Source organism: Neomonachus schauinslandi, chromosome X (genome assembly GCF_002201575.2).
Source record: "Neomonachus schauinslandi chromosome X, ASM220157v2, whole genome shotgun sequence".
Classification (NCBI taxonomy): domain Eukaryota; kingdom Metazoa; phylum Chordata; class Mammalia; order Carnivora; family Phocidae; genus Neomonachus; species Neomonachus schauinslandi.
Window position 1 is genome coordinate 78,356,728 of NC_058419.1, and position 10,069 is coordinate 78,366,796.

Genomic DNA, 10,069 nt, shown 5'->3' on the forward strand with positions numbered 1-10,069 from the left:
TCCATGGTGTCACTTATTCCTCTAGTTCTATTTTCACGGATTTTGACTTTTTCCTCCCTGGCTTCCTCTTTTTCCTTTTTCCTATCAGTTTGTCTTTTAGATCACTAATTTGTTCTTCTGCCTCAGTTACCCTAGCTGTTAGATTATCTAGATCAGATTGGATCTCATTGATAGCATTTTTAAGTTCCGCCTGTTCAGATTTCCTTTCTGCCCTTAGAGACTCTATGTTCCCATTAATTGATTTCTCCATTCTATCTATTGTCTTCATAACTCTTACCTTGAAATCCATTTCCAAGATCTTGATTATATCTGTATCCATTTGTAAATCTGTGGCAGACGTCATATTCTCTGAGTCTTTCCTATTTTGGGGATTCCTCCTCCTAGTCATTCTGTTGAGTGGTGGTTGAGGGAATGTACAGAGTCCAAATTTTTGACCACAGCTCAAGCAAGATGCACCTGTTTTCTTGGGACCTTAGGGTTGTTGGCCTCTTGTTCTCCCAGCCTGTCTTCTGAGGAGGGACTTGCCACATTGTTACTGAGGCAACCCTGTTTTGAGCAGAGTTGCCCTACCCCCTGTGTGTGTGGGGGATAGGCTCAGTGAAAACTGGTTTTGGGGGGCTTTTATTCTCTGGCAGCTTTCCCTGGCAAATTTCCCTGGCAGCTTTCCGTGTTTCTTCTGAGAGTCAGAGCAGAAGGGACCATTCCAACCCTCTGCCTCAGAGCAGAGAGATCGCAGCCTGTTCTTTAGTGAGCTCTCCAGGCCACAATGTCTCCATTTCTGTCTGTGTTGCTAAAACCACGGTGTCTTGGGTTGTGCGCCCCACAGCAGCACTCCCAGCCCTCACTTCCACATCTAAGCATGTCTCTGCCCTTTGTGCTTATAAAACCACCAGACACCCCCAGGTCACAAGAGTTCCTACTGCTCCATGTTTCAGTCTGTCTGGCTGCCCTAAAGTTCTCTCCCCACTGTTACTGGTCTGCATATCTGTGCCCAGTCCCTAACGTGGGAGGCTATTGAGCTTGGGAGGTGCAGGATCCTGAAGGCTCTCTTCCCCTTCTATTTATCTTCAGATATCTGCCTGTGGAATCATGGCTCCCTGCTTCATACCTCAAATTCAACCACCTGGGATATTCTGGTTGTAGAGATCCAGATATATCTTCTTACTGATTCTTTTTTTTTAAAAGATTTTATTTATTTATTTGACAGATAGATAGAGAGCACAAGTAGGCAGAGAGGCAGGCAGAGGGAGAGGGAGAAGCAGACTCCCCGCCGAGCAGGGAGCCCGACGTGGGGCTCGATCCCAGGACTCCAGGATCATGACCTGAGCCGAAGGCAGCCGTTTAACCAACTGAGCCACCCAGGCGCCCCATATCTTCTTACTGATTCTTACTTGGCTGATTTTGTGGGTGTTCCAAGTGGTCTGGTAGATATCCAGCTCAATTCAGGGGACTAGTTGGAATAGGGTCCCCTACTCCCCCTCATCTTTTCCTCCCCTTTTTCCCCAATGCCTGCTTTTCATGGCCTATGTGCTAAGAATTGTGTTTACAATTTTAAGTCATTAAAAAGAAAATTTCAAGACACATGAAAATTAATATGAGATTCTGTGTCCATAAATAAATGAAGTTCTATTGGAACACAGTTATACTTACTTTTTTATTCATGGTTTATGGTTGCTTTTGTGCAACAGCGACAGTTGAGTAGTTGTTTCAGAGTCTGTACCCTGCAATGCCTAAAATATTTACCATCCAACCCCTTACAAAGTAAGTTTGTCAGCCTATGGTCTATAGTACAGATTAGTGTGACTAGTGTTCTAATGTATAAATGTGTTGGGGTATTTATTTAAAACTCTTTCAGAGGCTCTTGTTTTAGAATCTTAAGAGAAAAGAACTCAGATCTCTGAAAAAGTTAAACAAACTTGCTCCAGTGTTAGCAAGGAAAATTATCTTTAGTTTCAAATTATGTTGCAGTATAATGAAAAAGGTCCATATAGTGTGAAAAAAGAAAAGGAGCTGGCTGACACCAATGCCTTCCCTCACCCCCAGGATAAACACAGAGCCACTCGTGGGAAGCATGAAGCTCAACAGCACCTACAATGACTGCCTAAATTGCATACACTAAGCCGCAGCCCCCTGCACTCTGGTGGGCCTACCCTTTTCAGTTTAGCTTACCTCAGTCCCAAAGCAAAGGGCTCCTGCTCCAGAAGACCAGGACAAAACCCTGCCCACACCACATCAACCAACCAGAGTTCTCCAGGCCTCAGTTCCGGTGGAGCTGGTGTCAAGTTTCATTACACAGGAAGACAGGAACCCACCTGGATAAAAGTTTCCACATTCAGGCCAGGGACCAAATACTACCCACAGTAAGCAAGAATATGTATGCAAACTATTGGCCTGATGGATACAAGCCAAAACACAACAGCAGAGTTCACAGCACACACCACAGCCACTCCCTGAAGTGCCAGAACCTAGGCACTACATGACCTCTTGTTCATAAGGCCTTTACTTTCAGGGTCAGGAGACATAACTGAGTTTCACCAGAGGGAGGGGGATTTTGTTTTAGGGCTTCCATTTTGCTCTAGTGAATTAAGTTAGAGAAAACTCATTTTAAAAAAGCACAAGCAGCAAAAGAAAAAATAGATTAAATTCCTCAGAATTTGGGTGCCTGGGTGGCTCAGTCAGCTACACTGTCTGCCTTCTGCTCAGGTCATGATCCCAGGGTCCTGGGATTTAGTCCCATGGTGGGCTCCATGCTCAGTAGGGAGTCTGCTTCTCCTTCTCTCTCTGCCCACCCCCCACCCCACTCATGCTCTCTCCCTCTCAAATAAATAAAATCTTTTTAAAAAAATTCCTCAGAATTTAAAAATTTTGTGCTTCAAGATATCCTATCAAGAAAGAAAAAAAAAAAAGAGGGAACATTTGTAAATCATGTATCTGATAAGGGATTTATAGAGAATTTATAGAATACTTGCAACCCAATAAGAAAAAGAAAAATATAGGTGCAAGAAATGACAGCGCATCGGGGTGGGGCACAGTTTTGGCTCCCCTTTCCCCCTTGCTGGGCATGAGGTGTCTATGGGGCACCCGCTGCTGCTGCTGCTGCTGCTACTGCCACCACCACCACAGCTGGTTGCTATCTCTATGGCAAGGAGGAAGAGTACTAGTTCAGTGACCCAAGTACAAAAATAAAGGATAAAGTATTTTATGAAACAAATCTTCAATCGAGTATAACATTTTGATGCTTGGTATCTAGAGTCCTTGTGCCCTCACTATGCCAGCAGCAACTGTAGATCATAGCCAAAGAATTTGTGTAGTTTGGGCTTGCCAACTGGATGAAGAGATGAAAAAAATTCATCCAATTATTTGAAAATATAATTACGTTGCTATGGACACAGAGTTTCCAGGTGTGGATGCAAGACCTATTGGAGAATTCAGGAGCAATACCAGCTATCAATACCAAATATTGTAATGCAATGTAGACTTGTTAAAGATAATTCAACTAGGACTGACATTTGTGAATGAGCAAAAAGAATATCCTCCAAGACCTTCAACTTGGCAGTTTCATTTTAAATGTAATTTGACAGAGGACATGTATGCCCAGAACTCTATAGAGCTACTAACAACATCTGGCATCCAGTTTAAAAAAACATGAGAAGGAAGGAATGGAGACCCAGTATTTGCAGAACTTCTTATGACATTGGGAGTGGTCCTCTGCAAAGGGGTCAAATGGTTATCATTTCACAGTGATTATGACTTTGGCTATTTAATCAAAATGCTGACAAACTCTAACTTGCCTGAAGAAGAACATGACTTCTTTGAGATCCTTTGATTATTTTTTCCTATCATTTAAATGTGAATTACTTCATGAAGAGCTGCAAAAATCTCAAAGGTGGTTTACAAGAAGTTGGTGAACAGTTAGAGCTAAAACCAGTAAGACCACAACATCAAGCAGGATCTAATTCATTGCTCACAAGAATGACCTTTTTCAACATGAGAGAAGTATGAAAACATCAGTGCCTTTTTCTCAATTGGTTCTCAGGTTGAGAACACTAAAAATCTTATGGCAAAAAAAGAAAGAAAAACATAACTAAAAATGAGCATATTATCTGAATAGACATTTCTCCAAAGATGATATACAAATAGTCGTTAAGTGCAGGAAAAGATAACATCATTAGTCATTAAGGAAATGCAAATCAAAACCACAATAAGATGCTACTTTATATCTATGAGGATGGCTATAATAAAAATGCTAAATAATGACAAGTTTTAGTGAAGATGTAGAGAAATTGGAACCCTCACACACTCCTAATGGGAATGAAAAATAGTTCAGCCTCTTTGGAAAACAGTCTGGCAGTTCCTTAAAATGTTAAACACTAGGGGAGGGGGGAAAGATGGCAGAGGAGTAGGGGACCCTATATCCCCGGAATTGAGCTGGATATCTACCAGACCACTCTGAGCACCCACAGAACCAGCCTGAGATGTAAGAAGATCTGGATCTCTACAAACAGAATATCGCAGGCAGTTGGTTTTGAGGTACGAAGTGGAGGGCCGTGATTCTGCGGGCAGATATTTTAGGATAAACGGCAGCAGAAGGGTGCATGGACGTGGGGATCCTACACCGCCGGTGAGTGACAGCCTCACGTGCTGCAGACGGGGCAGACTCGCAGACCGGTAGCGTCGGGAAAGAACTTTAGGGCAGCCCCCAGGGTGGAAAAGCAGGCCAGCGGGGTCGCAGGCACACAAACCGCAGCCCCCCCCCCCGGACAGAAACCGGAGCCACAGTCACACACACGTGAACTGCAGCCTCCGAGATGGAAACCCAGTGCACCAGGGATGCGCCGGTGAACTGCAACCCCCAGGGATTGAAACCCCAAGCGGTGGAGGCGCGCGCGTGTGAACTGGGAGAAGCTGGCGGTTTTAGAAGCACAAAGGGCAGAGATGTGCCCCAACCTGGAGGCAGGACTGGGAGCACTGCGGAGGGGCGCACAACCCAGGAAGCTGCAGATTATAGCAGCACAGACAGAAACAGAGACAGTGTGGACTGGAGAGCTCACTGAAGAATAGAGTGAGGTCTCTCTGCTCTGAGGCAGAGGGTTGGAAACAGTCTCTTCTGCTCTGACTCACGGAAGAGGCAGGGAAAGCCCCCAAGGAAAGGTGCCAGAGAACAAAAGCCCCAAAGACTGATTCCCACTGAGCCCATCCCCCACCACAGGGGTGCAGGGCAACTAAGCCCAAACAGGGTTGCCTGAGTAACAGCGCGGCAGGCCCCTCCTGCAGAAGACAGGTGGGGAAAACAAGAGGCCAACAATCCTAAGGTGCCAAGAAAATAAGCGCATCTTGCCTGGGTTCTGGTCAATAATTTGGGCTCTATACATTCCCTCAAACACCCATCAACAGAATGACTAGGAGGAGGAGCCCCCAAAACAGAAAAGACTCAGAGATTAGGACTTATGCTTCAGATTTACAAATGGATGCAGATATAACCAAGACATCAGAGATGGAATTCAGGCTAGCAACTGTGAAGACAATGGCTAGAATGGAGAAATCAATTAATGGCAACATAGAGTCTCTAAGGGGAGAAATAAAAGGTGAATTGGCAGAACTGAAACATGCTATCAATGAGATCCAATCCAATCTAGATAATCTAACAGCTAGGGTAACTGAAACAGAAGAGAGAATAAGCGATCTGGAAGACAGTATAATAGATAAAAAGGGAAAAGAGGAGGCCAAGGAAAAACAACTCAGAATCCATGAAAATAGAATCAGAGAAATAAGTGACACCATGAGGCGTTCCAATGTCAGAATAATTGGAATCCCGGAGGAGTGGAGAGAGAGAGAGAGGGCTAGAAGATGTATTTGAGCAAATCGTAGCTGAGAACTTCCTTAATCTGGGGAATGAAAAAAAACATTCGAGTCTTAGAGGCAGAGAGGAACCCTCCTAAGATCAAGGAAAACAGGTCAACCCCCCGGCATGTAATAGTAAAACTCGCAAATCTTAGAGCCAAGGAAACCATATTAAGGCAGTTAGGGGGAAGAGATTCCTTACGTACAGAGGGAGGAATATCAGAATAACGTCAGACCTATCCACAGAGACCTGGCAAGCCAGAAAGACCTGGCAAGACATATTCAGGTACTAAATGAGAAGAACATGCAGCCAAGAATACTTTATCCAGCAAGGCTTTCATTTAGAATGGATGGAGAGATGCAGAGCTTCCACGACAGGCAGAAGTTGAAAGAATATGTGACCACTAAGCCGGCACTGCAAGAAATATTAAGGGGGGTTCTCTAAAAGGAGAAAGACCCCAAGAGTGAACTACAACAGAAATTTACAGGGACAATCTATAAAAACAACGTCTTCACAGGCAACATGATGACATTTAATTCATATCTTACAATAATCACTCTCAACATGCGCCTAAATGCTCCCATAAAATGGCACAGGGTGGCAGATTGGATAAAAAGACAGGACCCATCCATATGCTGTCTACAAGAGACTCATTTTGAAACTAAAGATACACCCAGACTGAAAGTGAAGGGATGGAGATCTATCTTCCATGCCAGCGGACCTCAAAAGAAAGCTGGGGTAGCAATTCTTATACCAGACAAATTAGATTTTAAACTAAAGTCTGTAATAAGAGAAACAGAAAGACACTATATCATTCTTAAAGGGTCTATCCAACAAGAAGATCTAACAATCGTAAATATCTATGCCCCCAACACGGGAGCAGCCATCTACATAAGCCAACTGTTAACCAAAATAAAGACTCATATTGATAACAATACGTTAATTGTAGGAGACCTCAATACTCCACTCTCAGCAATAAACAGATCATCTAAGCAGAAAATCAACAAGGAAACAAGAGCTTTGAATGATACATTGGACCAGATGGACCTCATAGATATTTACAGAACATTCCACCCTAAAACAACAGAATACTCATTCTTCTCGGCGCACATGGAACTTTCTCCAGAATAGACCACATACTGGGTCACAAATCAGGTCTCAACCGATACCAAAACACTGAGATTATTCCCTGCATATTCTCAGACCACAATGCTCTAAAACTGAAACTCAATCACAAGAAAAAAATTGGCAGAAATTCAAACACTTGGAAGCTCTAGACCACTCTGCTCAAGAATGTTTGGGCCAACCAAGAAATCAAAGAAGAACTTAAACAATTCATGGAAACCAATGAGAACCAAAACACATTGGTCCAAAACCTATGGGATACTGCAAAGGCGGTCCTAAGGGGGAAATACATAGCCATGCAAGCCTCACTCAAAAAAACATAAAAATCCCGAATTCACCAACTAACTCTACACCTTAAAGAACTAGAGAAAAAGCAACAAACGACGCCTAAGCCATGCATTAGAAGAGATATAATTAAAATTAGAGCAGAAATCAATGAATTAGAAACCAGAAACACAGTAGATCAGATCAACGAAACTAGAAGTTGCTTCTTGGAAAGAATTAATAAGATTGATAAACCACTGGCCAGACTTATCCAAAAGAAAAGAGAAAGGACCCAAATTAATAAAATGATGAATGAAAGGGGAGAGATCATGACTAACACCAAGGAAATAGAAAAAATTATTAGAAATTATTATCAACAACTATATGCCAATAAACTGAGCAATCTGACTGAAATGGAGGCCTTCCTGGAAACCTATAAGCTGCCAAGACTGAAACAGGAAGAAATTGACAACCTGAATAGGCCAATAACCAGTAATGAGATTGAAGCAGTGATCAAAACCTCCCAAAAAACAAGAGTCCAGGGCCTGATGGATTCCCTGGAGATTTCTACAAAATATTCAAAGAAGAAATAATACCTATTCTACTGAAGCTGTTTCAAAAAATAGAAACAGAAGGAAAACTTCCAAACTCATTCTATGAGGCCAGCATTACCTTAATCCCCAAACCAGGCAAAAACCCCATCAAAAAGGAGAATTTCAGACTGATATCCCTGATGAATATGGATTCCAAAATCCTCAACAAAATCCTAGCTAATAGGATCCAACAATACATTAAAAGGATCATCCACCAAGATCAAGTGGGATTTATCCCTGGGATGCAAGTGTGGTTCAACATTCGCAAATCAATCAATGTGATAGAACACATTAATAAGAGGTGGGAGAAGAACCATATGGTCCTCCCAATTGATGCGGAAAAATCATTTGACAAAATACAACATCCTTTCCTGATTAAAACTCTCCAGAGTATAGGGATAGAGGGAACATTCCTCAAGCTCATAAAATTCATCTATGAAAAACCCACAGCGAATATCATCCTCAATGGGGAAAAGCTGAGAGCCTTTCCGTTAAGATCAGGAACACGTCAAGGGTGCCCACTCTCACCACTGTTGTTCAACATAGTACTAGAAGTCCTAGCAACAGCAATTAGACAACAAAAAGAAATAAAAGGTGTTCAAATTGGCAAAGAAGAAGTCAAACTCTCTCTTTTCGCAGACGACATACTACTTTATGTGGAAAACCCAAAAGACTCCACCCCCAAATTACTAGAACTCATCCAGCAATTCAGTAATGTGGCAGGATAAAAATCAATGCACAGAAATCAGTTGCTTTCTTATACACTAACAACGCAACTGTAGAAAGAGAAATTAAAGAAACGATTCCATTTGCAATAGCACCAAAAACCATAAGATACCTCGGAATTAACCTAATCAAAGAGGTAAAGGATCTATACTCTAGGAACTACAGAACACTCATGAAAGAAATGGAAGAAGACACAAAAAGATGGAAAAATAGTCCATGCTCATGGATTGGAAGAATAAACATTGTTAAAATGTCTATGCTACCCAGAGCAATCTATACCTTCAATGCCATCCCGATCAAAATTCCAATGACATTTTTCAAAGTGCTGGAACAAACAATCCTAAAATTTGTATGGAATCAGAAAAGACCCTGAATCGCCAAGGAAATGTTTAAAAAGAAAAACAAAGCTGGGTGCATCATGTTTCCCGATTTCAAGCTATATTACAAAGCTGTGATCATCAAGACAGCATGGTACTGGCACAAAAACAGACATATAGACCAATGGAAAGGAATACAGAGACCAGATATGGACCCTCAACTCTATGGTCATCTAATCTTCGACAAAGCAGGAAAAAATATGCAATGGAAAAAAGACAGTCTCTTCAATAAATGGTGCTGGAAAAATTGGACAGCCACATGCAGAAGAATGAAACTCGACCATTCTCTAACACCATTCACAAAGATAAACTCAAAGTGGATGAAAGACCTCAATGTGAGACAGGAATCCATCCAAATCCTAGAGGAGAACATAGGCAGTAACTTCTTTGACATCGGCCACAGCAACTTCTTTCAAGATACATCTCCAAAAGCTAGTGAAACAAAAGCAAAAATGAACTTTTGGGACTTCATCAAGATCAAAGTCTTCTGCACAGCAAAGGAAACAGTCAACAAAACAAAGAGGCAACCCACAGAATGGGAGAAGATATCTGTAAATGACACTACAGATCAAGGGCTGGTATCCCATATCTATAAAGAACTTCTGAATTCGAACACCCAAAAAACAAATAATCAAGTCAAAAAGTGGGCAGAAGAGATGAACAGACACTTCTCTGAAGAAGACATACAAATGGCTAACAGACACATGAAAAAATGTTCATCATCATTAGCCATCAGGGAAATTCAAATCAAAACCACACTGAGATACCACCTTACACCAGTTAGAATAGCAAAAATGGACAGGGCAAGAAACAACAAATGTTGGAGAGGTTTTGGAGAAAGGGGAACCCTCTTACACTGTTGGTGGGAATGCAAGTTGGTACAGCCACTTTGGAAAACAGTGTGGAGTTTCCTCAAAAATTTAAAAATAGAGCTACCCTATGACCCAGCAATTGCACTACTGGGTATTTACCCCAAAGACACAGATGTAGTGAAAAGAAGGGCCATATGCACCCCAATGTTCATAGCAGCAATGTCCGCAATAGCCAAACTGTGGAAAGAGCCAAGATGCCCTTCAACAGATGAATGGAGAAAGAAGATGTGGTCCCTATATACAATGGAATATGACTCAGCCATCAGAAAA

The 10,069-nt window shown here is 42.1% G+C and overlaps 1 pseudogene; it reads left to right on the forward strand.

Moving 5' to 3' along the window:
* Window positions 1-3,268: 3,268 nt before the first annotated feature.
* LOC110582566 lies at window positions 3,269-4,002 on the forward strand (annotated as a pseudogene).
* Window positions 4,003-10,069: the final 6,067 nt, after the last annotated feature.